Source organism: Ahaetulla prasina, chromosome 8, assembly GCF_028640845.1.
Source record: "Ahaetulla prasina isolate Xishuangbanna chromosome 8, ASM2864084v1, whole genome shotgun sequence".
NCBI lineage: Eukaryota > Metazoa > Chordata > Lepidosauria > Squamata > Colubridae > Ahaetulla > Ahaetulla prasina.
In genome coordinates, this window is record NC_080546.1 from 73,275,370 (window position 1) to 73,292,790 (window position 17,421).

Here is a 17,421-nt window from a genome sequence, read left to right on the forward strand (position 1 = left end):
CATAGTTCTGCCCTCCCTGGGGGCCCAAATCTCACTCCAAACAAGTTATACATAACAATCTATTTAGCAAACATAATAGATACCATCTGGAAAATGTAAATGTTGGGAAGGGGTAGTGAGAAAGGAGGACATTCAAATGTCTAGGCCCCTTCCTCCAAATTCTAGCCAGTAGTACCCTCCTAATTGTTTTATAAAAGAAGTAGCTAAACAGGCTGTAGAAGCAAGCCCTTCCCCGGCCTCCATTTCTGTAATTTGAGCAGTGTAATAGGGCCTCAAACTGAAAAAAAAAAATAGACTCTAGCCCTACACTGGGTGTGAGGTTTCTGGTGGCTGTCTGGCCACAGCTTCTGTTTTTCTCCCTTGCTGGAATTTAAAAATTTCTTACCTTAAATCAGAGCCCTTTGGGATCCTAACATTGTCTGCACATGATGAGTTTTGAAATATTTAGGAACCTCCACTTAGCTGACTATGTTCTGTCAGCTACCCTGGGAACATATACAGGTGGGTATGTGAGAATTATAGTTTATTTATTAGAATAATAGAGGATGTCAAGATGAAATGAAAGCATGTACAGAATACCATTTGCCAAGTCGTAATTCAAGGGGGATGTGGTGGCTCAGTGGTTAAGACGGTGAGCTTGTCGATCGAAAGGTTGGCAGTTCAGCAGTTCGAATCCGAGTGCTGCGTAACAGGATGAGCTCCCGTTACTTGTCCCAGCTTCTGCCAACCTAGCAATTCGAAAGCACGTAAAAAATCCAAGTAGGAAAATAGGGACCACCTTTGGTAGGAAGGTAACAACGTTCCGTGAGCCTTTGGCATTTAGTCATGCCGACCACATGACCATGGAGACATCTTCAGACAGCGCTGGCTCTTAGGCTTAGAAACGGAGATGAGCACTGTCCCCTAGAGTCAGGAACGACTAGCACATACGTGCGAGGGGAACCTTTACCTTTACCTAATTCAATTCATTCTATTAGGGTGCCGAATCATAATGATATGATAATATCTAATAGATTGGATATTCAGATGTAACCCCATCTATAAGTTGATGGGATACTACAACCATTTTTAGTATTGCCATTTGTAATATTCCAAATATAATTATTTACAATTATCTATATTTACTTTCTAATTGATCTTATTGCAATATATTTAACAGTGTACTATTCAAAAATTACAAAGTATTACAAAGGCAGAAAAATATGCTGAAATAGTTTCTTGAATAAGGATGCACTTCCCAGAAATAAATATTATTTTTATTTATATATACATACAAACACACATACACATGCATACTCCAGTTTAAGCAACCTAAGAAAAACTCTAAGCTGTCATGAATGTGCATAGAATATTAAACTGAAAGGAATCAGTTAGGCCATCAACTGCAACCCCTTATCCATACAACAATGCAAATGAAATCATTCCTCATAGTTTGCTGCCTAATTTCTACTTGAACATATCCAGCCAAGTGGAGTTTACTACCTACCTAAACAGTTCCACTACTGAAATGTTGTGATGATGTAAAATCTTTATTTATGTTGTCTTTCATAACCCAATGCTACAGTTTCGTGTTATGTGTTTTGAAATAAAATAGAATTAATAATGGCCTTCTTCAGGGGGTTATTTTTTCCTGGAGCTAAAAAATACAATTGTATCCCCCCTTCCAACTCTGTTATTCTATTATTCTATGTTTCATGAAGGAGTCAAGTTATATTCTCTGTGGTGGGAATGCCCAAAAGCTACAAAATTTTGGCACCAGATAAAACAACGTTTAGAAGAGATATTAATGCAAAATATAGAATCAAAACCAGAATTATTTTTAATGGGTATCGTAAAGGGCAACTACAACAAGGGTACAATATATCTAATGTTACATATTCTAACAGCAGCAAGACTGGCTTTTGCATAAAAATGGAAAAATAAAGAGATCCCTGTAGAAGAAGAAGTATTAGCTAAAATATTAACTTGCAGAAATGGACAGGTTGACTCTGGAACTTAAAGATAGGAATGAAACACAGTATTACGAAATCTGGAACAAATTTTATTAATTGGCTGGACAGGAGGAGGAATACTGGAATAAATGAGTATTGACGAGTCCAACATTTAGAAGTTTTTATGTTAGTTTTCTGTGATAGAAAGGAACGAACTTGGTATTGATGTAACCTTCAAAGATCAAAGAATCTACATGTTTGAAATGTGATAAATAGTGTAAAACATGTATAGAGATAAGGAATTGTATCAATTGCAAGGTAAAACTTGACAAAAATGTTTAAACTGTCACACCATTTCCAATGTTTTTAATTTGTATTATTAATAAAAAACTTTTTTTAAAAAAGGTGTAATGTATTTTGAACTTTGAGAGGGAATTTTGGGCGGGAAAATTGCACGTTGCTGATTGGTTGAAGCCTCAACCAAAAGAGTATTTAAAGAGGGGGTTTTGCCGGTTATGTTCGCTGGGGTCACAATAAACTAAAGAGCTGTTGTCACTCACTAGTCTCCTGCCTCTTCATTGCCCGAACATAACATTGGCGACGAGGGTGGGATGTTGAGGCAGTGAGATTGAAAGAAAGAGCTGAAGGAACCAGGAATTCGAAAACCCAGCCAGTTCTCGAAGGCGGAAAATAGCGATGTCCAGCTACACGCCGCCAGCGCCATTCGACCCAGCCAAGGAGAAATGGGGGTCGTACATAGCTCGCTTCGAGTGTTTCCTCGAAGCAAACGAACCACAGGGAGTCTCGGACAATCGGAAGCGAGCATACTTCCTGAGCCACTGCGGTCCAGAGGTCTTCGATACGGCGGAGTCACTCTCAGAGCCAACGCCGGTACAATCGGTACCGTGGCAGACACTATAAACAACACTTCGAGCGCACTACGCACCGGTACCCTCAAAGTTCGTCCAACGTTTCGAATTGAGGCAACGGGTACAGCGAGAAGGCGAATCAATAAGTGTGTACATGGCCGCATTGAGGAAAGCCGCAAACCACTGCGAGTACAGAGATTTGGAGGATTTCTTACTCGAACAACTCATTTGTGGGGTCAGGGACATCAGACTACAAAGGCGGCTGCTGTCTAAAAGCAACCTGACTTTAGCGATAGCCCTGGACGAAGCCAGAGCTCATGAGATGTCCACCAAGGCGGCGGAGACCTTGCAAAAGCCAAACGTGCAGGGTGCCGGGACAAAGACTACACCGGTCCACAGTGAGGAAGTCCAGGCCGAATCGGAAGGTGAGGAAGAGGAAGAGGTGTTCCACACCGGGAGGCTGGAGAGAGGTGACCGGGACGAATGTGTGAGTTGTGGGGGGCAACACCAACGGCAAAACTGCAGATTCAAGGACGCAGTTTGTCGGTGGTGTGAAAAAAAAGGACACATAGCTCGGGCCTGCCGAGCCCCCCAACCTTCCCGCCAAAAATTCAAACCGACCAATCAGAGCGCGGGAGCAGTGAAGCGGCCCGGGATTGGTCCATTTAAAAAGGGCGCGAAGTTAAACCAGACCACTGTGAGAGTGGGCCACGCATCGACACGACTAGAGAAGAAAATATTTACCCAAGTCTACATTGAAGGGGTGCAGTGCCCCATGGAAGTAGACACTGGGTCGTCAATCACAATTATGTCCTGGGACACCATCGTGAGAGACTTGCCAGCGATCGCTAAACGTCAGCTACAAACCCAGAAGCTGAGAGTGCAGGACTACCAGGGGAATCGGATCCCTGTTCGAGGAGCCACATCCGTCCAAGTCAAATATGGACAATTCACAAAGACCCTGCCGATCACCATAGTAAACGGAACTCTACCGAGTTTGCTAGGGCTGGACTGGTTCCGAGCTTTGGGCATGGGAGTGACCGGGGTCCACAGGAGCGACGTCATCCTCAGAGATGAACTACTGAAGGAGTTCGAGGACGTATTCAAGGATTGCCTGGGCAAGTACGTGGGGACCCCTATTTCTTTCAACCTTGACCCCCAAGTCGCCCCCATCCGGTTAAAGGCTAGGAGGGTTCCATTCGCCCTAAAGCCTAAAATTGACCGAGAATTGGACAAGCTAGTAAGCCAGGGAATACTAGTCCCCGTCGATCATGCAAAATGGGAGACACCCATAGTAACCCCAGTCAAACCGGACGGTTCGGTCCGGATTTGCGCTGACTACAAAGCAACGCTTAACAAAGCATTGCAGAAAAGTGCATACCCTGTTCCAGTGGTGCAACATTTGCTACACTCCTTAGGGCAAGGGCAGGTCTTCGCCAAACTCGATTTGGCCCAAGCCTACCAGCAGCTACCTGTAGATAGCAGCACAGCTGAGGCGCAGACAATTGTCACGCACCGCGGGGCTTTCAAATGTACGCGACTCCAGTTCGGAGTTAGCGTGGCCCCAGGGCTCTTCCAGAACCTAATGGAGCGATTATTACAGGGCCTGCCAGGAGTGGTACCATACTTCGACGATGTATTGGTATCAGCTGAAAACTTAGAGGAACTCGGGGTAAAACTAAGGAAGGTGTTGGGCATTTTTAGGTCTTAAAGTTAAGCTCAACAAATGCCACATTGGGGTGAAATCTGTAGAATTCCTAGGATACCGAATAGACAGGGAAGGGATCCATCCCACGGAGAGCAAGGTACGGGCCATTAGAAAGGCCCCAGCCCCCAAAAATAAAACAGAATTACAGGCATTCTTGGGGCTTGTTAATTTCTATGCGGTATTCTTGAAGAATAAAGCAACAGTAGCCGAACCGCTACATAAGTTGCTAGCAAAGAAAGCTGTGTGGTCCTGGGGCAGAGAAGAGGCTAGGGCATTTGAGGGGGTAAAAAACCTTTTGTCCAGCGATAGCCTCCTCATCCAGTACAATGGCACGTTGCCACTAGTATTAGTTTGCGATGCTTCACCATATGGGGTGGGGGCGGTGCTCAGCCATAGGTTACCGAATGGAACAGAAGCCCCTATAGCGTATTATTCCCGGACGATGTCCTCTGCGGAAAGGAACTACAGCCAGTTAGATAGGGAAGCGTTGGCCATAGTCTCCGGGGTTAAGAAATTCCACGAATACTTGTTCGGGCGAGATTTCGAGATAGTCACGGACCACAGACCCCTTCTAGGGCTTTTAGCGGGTGACCGCCCAACACCCGTGGCACTTTCTCCCAGGCTGACCCGATGGACTATTTTCCTAGTGGCATACTCCTACAAATTGCTCCACCGCCCAGGAAAAGACTTAGGGCATGCAGACGCTCTGAGCAGATGCCCTTTACCAGAGACAATTGAAGACCCCACCCCGGGGACACCCGTCTTACTAATTGACTCTTTGGACTCTGGCCCAGTCACATCCAAGCAGGTGGCTAGGGCATCTTATAGAGACATTACAATACGGACTGTAATCGGTTGGGTGCAAGGTTGGCCATACCGGACGAGCGTTTCAAAGACTTTGTGAAAAAACAATCAGAACTGTCTGTTCAAGGGGTGTGTCTGTTATTGGGGGATAGGGTAGTTATCCCAGAAAAATTACGCGAAAATGTGTTGGAACTGTTGCATGTGGGCCACCCAGGGATTGTGCGGATGAAGAGTTTAGCGAGGAGTTATGTATGGTGGCCCTTAATGGATAAGGACATCAGCAACAGGGTAGGGAAATGCCAATCCTGCCAAGAGTCGAGGTCGCTACCCCCTACAGCCCCAGTTAGAGAGTGGGAGAAACCCCAGGGGCCTTGGTCCAGGATTCACATAGATTTTGCGGGGCCGTTCCATGGGCAGACCTTTTTAATTGTAGTAGATGCCTACTCAAAATGGTTAGAAATAATCCTCATGAAAAGCACAACGGCCGAAGCAGTAATCACAGTCCTAAGACATCTATTCGTAACACACGGCCTGCCCGACACCCTAGTCTCTGACAACGGCCCACAATTCACAGCAAACCAGTTTGAGGGGTATTTAGCGGGAGAGGGCATCAGACATGTCCTCTCGGCGCCTTTCCACCCGGCGACGAACGGACTTGCAGAACGTTTCGTTCAGAGCACCAAGGAAGCGCTATCTAGGATAAGTCCAGGCGACTGGCAAATGAAAATAGACACTTTTCTGGCAGTCCAACATAGGACCCCTTGTGTAACAACTGGCCGCAGCCCAGCGGAACTCTTAATGGGCAGGAAACTCAGGTGCCCGCTAGACCGACTAAACCCAACTTATACCCAAGACGGGTACAAGGGTATTCAAGGAAAAACCAGGGAAATGAAGGTGGGTGACCCAGTATGGGCACACAACTATAGCGAGGGCCCAACATGGTTAAAGGGGGAAATTCTGGGCATAACCGGACCCAAATCATACGTAGTAGACATGGAGGACGGCCGGGTATGGAAACGCCACATAGACCAGTTAAGAAAACGTATACCAAACAAACTAGAAACCAAACAACCAGGCCCTGACTACCAATTGTTTGAATCTGCAGCTGACTCAAACCCGAGGCGAGCGGAGGACTTATCTGATTCCGATGAAGTCCAGCGACGCCAACCGGTTCCTCCTGAAGGCAACAGGAACGACTCAGCCAATAATCCAGGGCCGGACGGCCTAGAGGAGGAGCTGGGAGGAACAAACAGTCCCTCCAACCAGCTCGACTCTCTCCCAGAGAATGAACTGCGCAGGTCAGAAAGAGTTAGGAGACGCCCTGTTTACCTGCGTGACTACGTAGAGAAATAGCATGTAAATATTATGTAAATAGAGGTACAAAGCGTTCTGGGAGGGAAGGAGTGTAATGTATTTTGAACTTTGAGAGGGAATTTTGGGCGGGAAAATTGCACGTTGCTGATTGGTTGAAGCCTCAACCAAAAGAGTATTTAAAGAGGGGTTTTTGCCGGTTGTGTTCGCTGGGGTCACAATAAACTAAAGAGCTGTTGTCACTCACTGGTCTCCTGCCTCTTCATTGCCCGAACATAACAAAAGGTATATTCTCTGTGGTATTAGTTGTTGGTACTGCATTTTACCTAATAGTTATGGAGAAGTTTAAGCCTATTATATGTACTTAACAAAGGGATATTAATGAAAGACAAGGGATCAGCAATTTTATTTTGTACTAGATATGCTTCCCTTCTTTGAATGGATCTGGCAGTCACTGATGCTTAGTTCTATAGAATTCTGCAAATAAAATCAGGCCTTTTAATTTTACTTTCTTAGTCTCAAAGAAGTTAAGATCAATTCCTAGTTCCTAATCCTGTTTGCTGCTTTTCACTGAACAAATTTCATTTTGCCTGAATTCTTCTTAACCTTGCAAAGTTCTGTAGAATTTTACTTTGGCCATGTTCATGATCCATGAGCCTAGAAGAGAGCCATATGTAGTCAAAGCAGCACAACCTAGAGAAATTATCAGACACTCAGAACCCGAAAGTTCAAAAAGCCAAAAATGATGCCTATAGAGAAAAGAAAGAGTGTTGTGGGAGGGAAGGCAGACAGGATTAAGAACACTCAGTGTTCATGGAACAGGAAATCAAGTAAGAAAAAAAAAAGGGAATGGAAAAGGGTTTTTTCTTTCTTTCTTTTTTAAAGGTTATAGTTATCCACCTGGCTAGAACACAGGATATCTTGTACCACATTGTTAAAAGTACTGCTGGAGGTATAGGAATGCTGAGTCTCTTGATTCATTAAAAATAAGTATACATGAGTTCTGTAGCATGAATAGCTTCTAACAACTTCATTAAGACATCCCATGGAAAACAGCTCTCAAGAGGTGCCTGCCTTATTATGTTTCCAGACATCTAATGAAGTACCTGTTTTTTAAAATGTTGCTTGCCTTTAACAAGAAAAATATATTTCCCTTGGAAAATGCATAATACTCAGGCAAGGGACTTATCATGGTAAACAGACACCAACTAATTGGCTTCCAAGTGGTTATAAACCAGGAAATGAAAGCACAATGCCAAAATTGTGCCTCTCTAAGTAATTCTCATACTCCCTCCCACTCAGAATCCACAAATTCTTCTTTGGTCATGTTGTGGTATAAATAAATATATAAATAGAAAAGACAAAACTGGCAAAAATTTTAGGGGAACATAAGCATTTCTTCAGTTTATATTTCATTACAGTAATTGCTTTAGGTTGCCTATACAGGACATCTGGAAAGATTCAAAGGCATAAGAGTGATTTTACAGAGCCCATAATGCTTATTTGCAAATATGTTTTAAATCCCAAAATCCCAGATTCTTTCCACTTCTGCCTTGCCCAAACTCTAAGCCAGCACAAATTCAAATACGAATTGTTTTTACCTTGTCCAACTCTTACCCTAACTCTTGTAATGAATTGTAAATACATACTGCTTAATATAAATATGGTTCTCTGTTCTTTTTTAAACATGATTATAACTTCTTTTAAGATAATTTATTCCAAGATTTCTGCAATATATTTATTATAAAGCATGGCAATAATCCCGGAAAATGAAGTAACTGAGAATGAAAGCAAATCTGGGAAATTTCCAAACAAACAATTCCTGGTGTTAGTAGCATCAAGAAGACATTTTGTTTGACCCATATATATCCAGTACCAAGCTTGGCAATGTGGCTGAGTCTATTTGATGTTGGCTGATATTGAAAAGTTAAGGCTCATCGGGGAGCACTTTTGCTGTAGGCTATACTGAAAGAGTATCTTTGTTAAGAAAATTGCATGACATGAATGTTCATGAAATCACTAAAAGTTGAGCCTGACTTGTGAGAAACCTTACCTTTATCCAATACCATATGGCAGACTAAAGACTATCACTACAATCTGATACAGTTTCACTCTTGAATGCTAAGACATCAGAATATATTCTGCTATATACATTCAGGACAAACGCTTACTTCAAGAATGCCTATAAAGAAGAAAGGAAAATATGGAGGGGCGGGGGAAGCAGGATTGCATTTTTCTTTGACACTAAGAAAGTGAAATGAAAAGGCCTGATTTTATTTGCAGAATTCTATAAAGCCAAGCTTCAATGACTTTCAGATCCATTCAAAGAAGGGAAGAATATCTAATACCAAATAAAATTGCTGATACCTTGTCTTTCATTAACAACCCTTTGTTAATTAGGTACATATAACAGGCTTAAACTTCTCCATAACTATTATTAGGTAAAATGCAGTATCAACAACTAATACCACAGAGAATATAACTTGACTCCTTCAAGAAACGTAAAATAATAGAATAACAGAGTTGGAAGGGACCTTGGAGGTCTTCTAATCCAGCCCCTGGCTCAAGCAGGAAACCCTATACCATTTCAAACAAATGGTTGTCCAATCTCTCCTTAAAAACCTCCAGTGGTGGAGCAACCACAACTTCAGGAGGCAAATGTTCCACTGATTAATTTTTTCTAACTGTCAGGAAATTTCTCCTTAGTTCTAGGTTGCTTCTCTTCTTGATTAGTCTCCATCCTTCAGATGCTTTGGAGAATAGATTGACCCCTACTTTATTTGTGGCAGCCCCTTACACGTTGGAACACTCCATATGTTTTAGCCTCCAATCCCCTAATCATCTTTGTTTCTTTCTAGAGTCTCAACATCTTTTTTTTTTATCATGATAACCAAAACTGGATGCAATATTCCATGTGTATCTTACCAAGGCATTATAAAGTGCAGTGGTGAAATTCAAATTTTTTTTGTTACTGGTTCTGCGGGCATGGCTTGGTGGGTGTGGTGTGGCTTGGTGGGTGTGGCTTGGTGGGAGTAGCAGGGGAAGGATACTGCAAAATCCCCATTCCCACCCCACTCCTGGGGGAGGGATATTGCAAAATCTTTATTCCCACCCCACTCTGGGGCCAACCAGAGGTGGTATTTGACGGTTTTCCGAACTACTCAAAATTTCCGCTACTGGTTCTCCAGAACCTGTCAAAACCTGCTGGATTTCACCCCTGATAAAGTGGTACTAGCACTTCACATCTGATGGAATAAGTTTTTTTTAGTCTGCTGTGGAAATGCTTGCCAATAATATGATGGTTTTTATAAGCAATTGGTTCTTGTGATATAAATTTTCTCAGAGTACAGCCAGTTCAGCAGACTTAGGATATCTCTATACTCAATGCCATCTTAATGCATGGCATGTGCTTTATCACTGATTTTCATTCCTCCGTTCCTTTTAAGTAGAGCAGCTGCCCCAAATGGGACACCAATTCTAAGAACTCCAGCCAGCACTTCTTACATTTCTGACAAAATTAGGCAATCTTGAGGTAGGCACACCTATTCCATTTTGATTTCCTGTTAATATAAAAAGGGAGAGCTTTTTGCATTGTAAATCTGTACGTTGTAAAGAGAATAGAATAGAATAGAATAGAATAGAATAGAATAGAATAGAATAGAATAGAATAGAATAGAATAGAATAGAATAGAATTGTTTATTGGCCAAGTGTGATTGGACATACAAGGAATTTGTCTTGGTGCATACGCTCCCAGTGTACATAAAAGAAAAGATATGTTCATCAAGAATTCTAAGGTACAACACTTAATGGTAGTCATAGGGTACAAATAAGCAATCAGGAAACAATAATAATATAAATCAAAGGATACAAGCAACAAAGTCATACAGTCATAAGTGGAAGGAGATGGAAGATGGGAATGATGAGAAGATTAATAGTAGTGCAGATTTAGTAAATAGTTTGACAGTGTTGAGGGAATTATTTGTTCAGCAGAGTGATGGCCTTCGGGGAAAAACTGACCTTGTGTCTAGTTGTTCTGGTGTGCAGTGCTCTATAGCGTCGTTTTGAGGGTAGGAGTTGAAACAGTTTATGTCCTGGATGTGAGGGATCTGTAGATATTTTCACGGCCCTCTTCTTGATTCGTGCAGTATACAGGTCCTCAATGGAAGGCAGGTTGGTAGCAATTATTTTTTCTGCAGTTCTAATGATCCTCTGAAGTCTGTGTCTGTAAGAATCACTATATGACACTGCTTGGGAAATACTCTGAAATACTTTGAACCACTATACAAATTCTTTGCGGAAGTTAGATTTTGCTGGAGTTTAGGAAATGTGTGATGTGTGACCCACATAGCTAGATGAAGTGAATTATTCTCCCTCGAATTTTCGAACGTGGAGATTTAGTAGAGGATCAAAGTTTTATAATTCTCTGATGCCTTTACTTTTGTTTCTCTTCGAACAATGGTATCATTCAGGGTGGACAAAAAATTCAAACTGAGCCGGAGAAACACTCAGCAGTAGGTCTAAAAAGACAGGAGCCAGGGGTACCTTGAAATGGCTCCTTTCCCCTCTCCCCAGACAACTTTTTATAGGAGGCTGGGCTCAACAGTGAAAGCCATCAGGGCACTTCCAATCAACCTAAAAGAATGATTCTTATGTAAAATGTATTTGATGAGGGTGGGTGGTAATTGTTGGTGTTTTTGTTGGTTTTTGGTTTAGAATCAATACAAGTTGATACTTAAGACTGACAGACATACAGTCCTACAACCATAGATATTATTTCCTGGTCCTTAGCAAGCAACAATTATACTTGAATTAAAAAAAACAAGTTTTAACCTCAAGAGAAAAAAAAATCCAAGAGATGTACAAATATTTCGATTATCCCAGCAGATCCCATTAATGTTCTTTTTTAGACAAAATATAAATCATTCAGACTTCTCTGCTTTTCATGCATACCTCACAGTGACAAAAAAATGTTACTTTATATTTCAGTCAGGAGCAGAAAAAGATGATGGTTTCCTATTCCTGTAAACCTTATCTCTGCTTGAAGCATTTTGGTCCAGAGTCTGCTAAAATTAATGACCCGATTTTTATATGTCTGCAAGAGTTTTAACCTTCTGGTTAGTTGGTAGGAATTATGGAAGCTATAAAGCTGTGGGAAGGAAATGCAATGTGTCTCTCTGTCTGCTTGTTGCATGTTTGCTAAAGAACTAATTGGAAGAGAAAGGAATAAAACTGTTTTTACTATCATCTAAAACTGTCACCTAATAGTTTAGGATTAGGTGATAAACTAACTTATGAACATGTTACAGAATCAGGACACTTTATTTATCATGCTTTTCAGGTTGGATTAGGACACTGATTGCAGAGTTTCCAAGAAAAAGATGTTCTAGAGGGTGTGTGCATATCATGTCATTCCTAAGGTGTTTTAATCTAATAAAAAGAAAAAAGCTATGTGATCACTTGAAAGAGAGAAATCAGGTAGCCAAGAATTTAATTTAATAATTTAATTTAATTTAGAATGGCTGTAGTTACATAGAATGCTGGTTTACTTAGCATTCTATGTAAGGTTTATTTTATTTTATTTTATTTTATTTATTTATTTATTTATTTATTTATTTATTTATTTATTTATTAAGTAAGTAAGGGTCCTTGAGTGGCTCAGACTGTTAAGACAGTCTGTTATTAACAGCAGCTGCTTGCAATTACTGCAGGTTCAAGTCCCACCAGGCCCAAGGTTGACTCAGCCTTCCATCCTTTATAAGGTAGGTAAAATGAGGACCCAGATTGTTGGGGGCAATAAGTTGACTTTGTATACAATATACAAATGGATAAAGACTATTGCTTGACATAATGTAAGCCGCCCTGAGTCTTCGGAGAAGGGCGGGATATAAATGCAAATAAATAAATAAAAATTACTTTGTCAAATACATATTAAATAAGACACATAAGTATAAGCATGAATTGAATATATAAAATGAATACAACTAAAGGGAACATTAGGACAGGGACGGTAGGCATGCTGGTGCTCTTATGCACGCCCCTACTTAGCTAAATCAGTCTTCTGATTTAGCTCAATTGTATTGAAATATAAATCAACCCCACTGGCTGGGTTCATATTGTACATTGAAATTGTGCAAACTCAGCTTTGCTTGATATAGTATAGCTAACTATATAACTATACTAACTATAGTATAGACCACATCTGGGCTGCAAAAATCTTGATACAGAAAACTTTAGCGTCATTCAGTGGCTTTTATAGAGTTTTACAGCCTATAACTGGCTGACCTAGTAATTACATTATGGATACCACCAGGCAGTAACATTAAAGTGCTACCCTCTGTCTATGAGTGGGCCTAAAAGGATGTTGGCATCAATTGTGCAGCCCTTCTTCCTGATTCCTCGTTGGCCTGCCATATTTTATTTATGTATGCATGCATCCGTGCATACACGCAAGCTTGCTTGTAGACAACTTCAGTCACAGCTGACTCCACGTAGCAAACTATTCTGTATTCTAAACAAGGTTAAAACAATACATAACAATATTAATTAATCATAACCAGCATCTTAATATAGCACAGAAACAACTTTATTATTACGTGTCATGGGGACCCACATTTATGATTTACAAAACATGTTTTATGGCTTATTGCTATACTGTATAGAAAGCCAATCACTGTGTGAACGCTTATTTAGGTAAGAGCTTGTCCCTGAACTTTAGTAGCATTATTTTTGTTGTTAGTGTGAATGAACTATTTCTCACTCCAAACATAACAGCCACCTTCTCTTGCTGCACGGTGGCTGAAGTTCAACAAGCTGCTCCTGATTGCCTGTTAATCATGAAAAGGATTGCTTGAATTTTTGGATAGAAAACTTGGTAAAAGCATGTTTCAGAAGGCCAGTATTAGCAAGTCGTATTATATTCTCTTTAAAGACAGTTACTGCAGCAAAATAAGCTCAGATAGTCTGTAAAACTTGGCGGGGAGGGGGTGGGAGTGATTTCAGTTGAAGTCAAATGCCTGATTTTGCCATTTGGGTTTCCTTGTACTTTTTAACTTGCAGTTTTCTAGCAGCAGTCAACTGTGTTTAATTCATCTGGTTATGCATAGATTGTGATTATGTAGCAGAGAAAACATGCAGTTTCTCATCTACTAAATTAATCTTATTTCTGTCTAAAACTACGTGGTTTCAATTCGAAAAGGAGACTTAACATCTTATAGTATTATGATGCTTTGTGGCACTTTGTTAAAGCAACCCTTATCCTGGCCTTCTAGACGGTGGCCACTTGAACTGCTGTCAAGATCATATAACAGATGTTACATGTCAGTAGTGCAAAAATGCCTAGGGAGTAGCAGTAAAGTAACTAGCTGCACTTTGATTTATGGTTTGTGAATCCATGTAAACAAGGTTTTTTGGTTTAAAATGATATGTGAATCCAGCCAATTATAGATAATTCAGCAACTTAATAAACTTTGTAATATTCATGTTTTTATGTTTAAACTTGTGCGGGAGGGAAAGAATTATAGGGGTATTTAATGGTTTGATATGTGCGTCTGTGTTTCTCTATTAGCTTGTGCATTGTTATGGATGGTTAGAATGTGATTTCCCCTGCCTCATCCTCATGCTCAATCTTACACAACCTTCAGTAAAAACAAAAGTCAAAAATAAATGAGTTAGGTACTATGCTGCTCCAAGTGCCGAACAAATGTCTATGCTTCATTAATTTACTGGGTGCTGAACACTAAATTATGTTCAGAAATTTAACTGGCCTTTTTCCACTTTTTTTTTATCCCATGTTGCCTTAGTTTAGGAGTTATAGGTACTTTTAATAGACCAAATAAATATGCACATGTGATTTAAAACAGATGGGGAGACCTGATGGTCTTTGGATGTTTTTTTTTTTGTTATTTTTGTTTTTTTTGTTTACATTTATACCCCACCCTTCTCCGAAGACTCAGGGCGGCTTACAATGTATAAGGCAATAGTCTCATTCTATTTGTATATTTTTTTTACAAAGTCAACTTATTGCCCCCCCAACAATCTGGGTCCTCATTTTACCTACCTTATAAAGGGTGGAAGGCTGAGTCAACCTTGGGCCGGGCTCGAACCTGCAGTAATTGCAGGCTCTGTGTTCTAATAACAGGCTTCTCTACTGCCTGAGCTATCCCGGCCCCTGTTACTTGCCTTACTGTCCCATGTATACTGTTTGGAACCCATACCACATTTCAGACATCAATACAATTGAATGTGTCCAGAAATATTTTACAAGAAGAGTTCTCCACTCCTCTGAATACAACAAAATATCTTATGCCACCAGACCTGAAATACTAGGTTTAGAAAAATTAGAACTCCGCCGCCTTCGACATGACCTGAGTTTAACTCATAGAATCATCTATTGCAATGTCCTTCCTGTCGAAGACTACTTCAGCTTCAATTGCAACAATACACAAGCACACAATAGATTTAAGCTTAATGTTAACTGCTCCAATCTTGATTGCAGAAAATATGACTTCAGTAACAGAGTTGTTAATGCTTGGAATACACTACCTGACTCTGTAGTCTCTTCCCAAAATCCCCAAAGCTTCAACCAAAAACTACCATTGACCTCACCCCATTTCTAAGAGGTCTGTAAGGGGCGTGCATAAGAGCACAATCGTGCCTACCGTTCCTGTCCTATTGTTTCCTTTCGTTATATCCAATTAAGATAGTCATTACATACTCATATATATGCTTATATATTGTATAATTATTTCATGCTTATGCTTATATATACTGTGTGACAAAATAAATAAATAAATATGTTTTAATGTTGAATCAAGATAAGCAAAAATATGTTTTTGCATGTTTTGAGTGCCATTTGATCCATATAGAGATCCACACTGTGCTTTGATCAATTAATAAGTGATGGAAATGGTAAGGAAACTCTCTGAAACACAGATTGCAGATGACAACAGACGAGACAAAAAAGTTCTTGACAGATCCAAAAAGATCTTGATAAATTTGAACACTAAGGCCTCTTTAACAAAATGAAGGTCAATGTAGAGAAAAGTAAGGTTTTACACTTAGGCAAGAAAAACCAAATGTACAGGTACAAACTAGGTAAACTTGGCTCCACAGCAGTAACTGCGAGAGGGATCTTGGAGTCAGAGTGGACAATCACTTACTTAAATATGAGCCAGCAGTGTGAGGCAGCAGCCAAAAAAGCCAATGTAATCCTAGGCTGCATTAATAGAAAGATAGACTCAAGACCTCATGAAGTTCTAGTACCTCTTACAAAGCCTTAGTAAGACCACACTTGGAATACTGCATCCAGTTCTGGTCACCACAATATAAAAAAGATGTTGAGACTCTGGAAAGAGTGCAGAAAAGACCAATTAAGAAGTTTAGAGGGCTGGAGGCTACAATATACAAAACAGTTCCAGGAATTGGGTATATCTAGTCTAATGAAAAGAAGTACTGGGGGAGACATGATAACAGTGTTCCAGTATTGGAGGGGCTACCACAAAGATGACGGGAGGGGGGGTGTCAAAGCACCAAAAGGCAAGACAAAAAACAATGGATGGAAACTAACCAAGGAGAAAAGAAAGCTAGAACTAAGGAGAAATTTCCTAACAGTGATAATAATTAACCAGTGGAACAGCTTGCCTTCCAAAGTTGTGGGTGCATCACTGGAGGCTTTCAAAAAGAGAATGGATAATCATTTGTCTGAAATGGTATAGGGCAGGGGGGTCTTGGCTCTTTTAAGACTTGTGGACTTCAACTCACCCAGCTGGCTGAGGAACTCTGGGAGTCAAAGTCCACAAGTCTTAAAAGAGCCAAGTTTGCAGACCCCTGGTATAGGGTTTGCTGCTCCAGCAGCGGGTTGGATTAGAAAACCTCCAAGGTCCTTTCTAACTTCTATCTTCTAGAAACTATATTGAATGTTCAGAGTAACTCTCTCTGGACTTCAGCACAAAGAAGCTGATCTCACCCATTCCAAGAAAAATAAAAAAAAAACTACTTGATTTTTCATATTTCTACTTTTTTAAAAAAAAACACTTTGGCTTTTTGAGCAGAAGCACTTGATGCACTAAATTCCATGCCAACAGTGACATTGGCTTGTCTTCTTCCAATTCCAATATCTGTCCTGATATGCTTTTTTTTTTTTTGTCTTACAGCCAACTGTTTCTCAGCAATTTATCTCTCTTGACCTCTATCATCTCACAACACACTAATGGCCCTCCATTACTTCCTCATAAAATGGAATGCCACACCCAGAACACCATGCAAGTTGCTTCTGAGATGCAGTTTTGTAACTTGAAGGATAAATAGGGATGGAAACACCGGACTCAGTTTTCTTCCCTACAAAAAAAAATTATATCTGTAGGAATTCCAGTTAAAAGAATAGAATAGAATAGAATAGAATAGAATAGAATAGAATAGAATAGAATAGAATAGAATTTTTATTGGCCAAGTGTGATTGGACACATAAGGAATTTGTCTTGGTGCATATGCTCTCTGTGTACATAAAAGAAAAGATACGTTCATCAAGGTACAACATTTACAACACAATTGATGGTCAATATATCAATATAAATCATAAGGATTGCCAACAACAAGTTATAGTCATACAGTCATAAGTGGAAAGAGATTGGTGATGGGAACTATGAGACGATTAATAGATTAACCTTTGCTTGGTTGCTTGTCTGCCTGTCAAATTTATTTGCTGCCCTTCTCCTGGTTCAAGGTGACTCTGAGCAAGCTTACTTATCAAACTACAGTATTCATTACAATCATGAAAACGCACATTTCAGCAGGTCAACT

General features: G+C 40.4%; 1 pseudogene; it reads left to right on the plus strand.

Moving 5' to 3' along the window:
* The first annotated feature begins 3,259 nt into the window (after nt 1-3,259).
* Nucleotides 3,260-5,960, plus strand: LOC131202753 (uncharacterized protein K02A2.6-like; annotated as a pseudogene).
* The last annotated feature ends 11,461 nt before the right edge of the window (nt 5,961-17,421 follow it).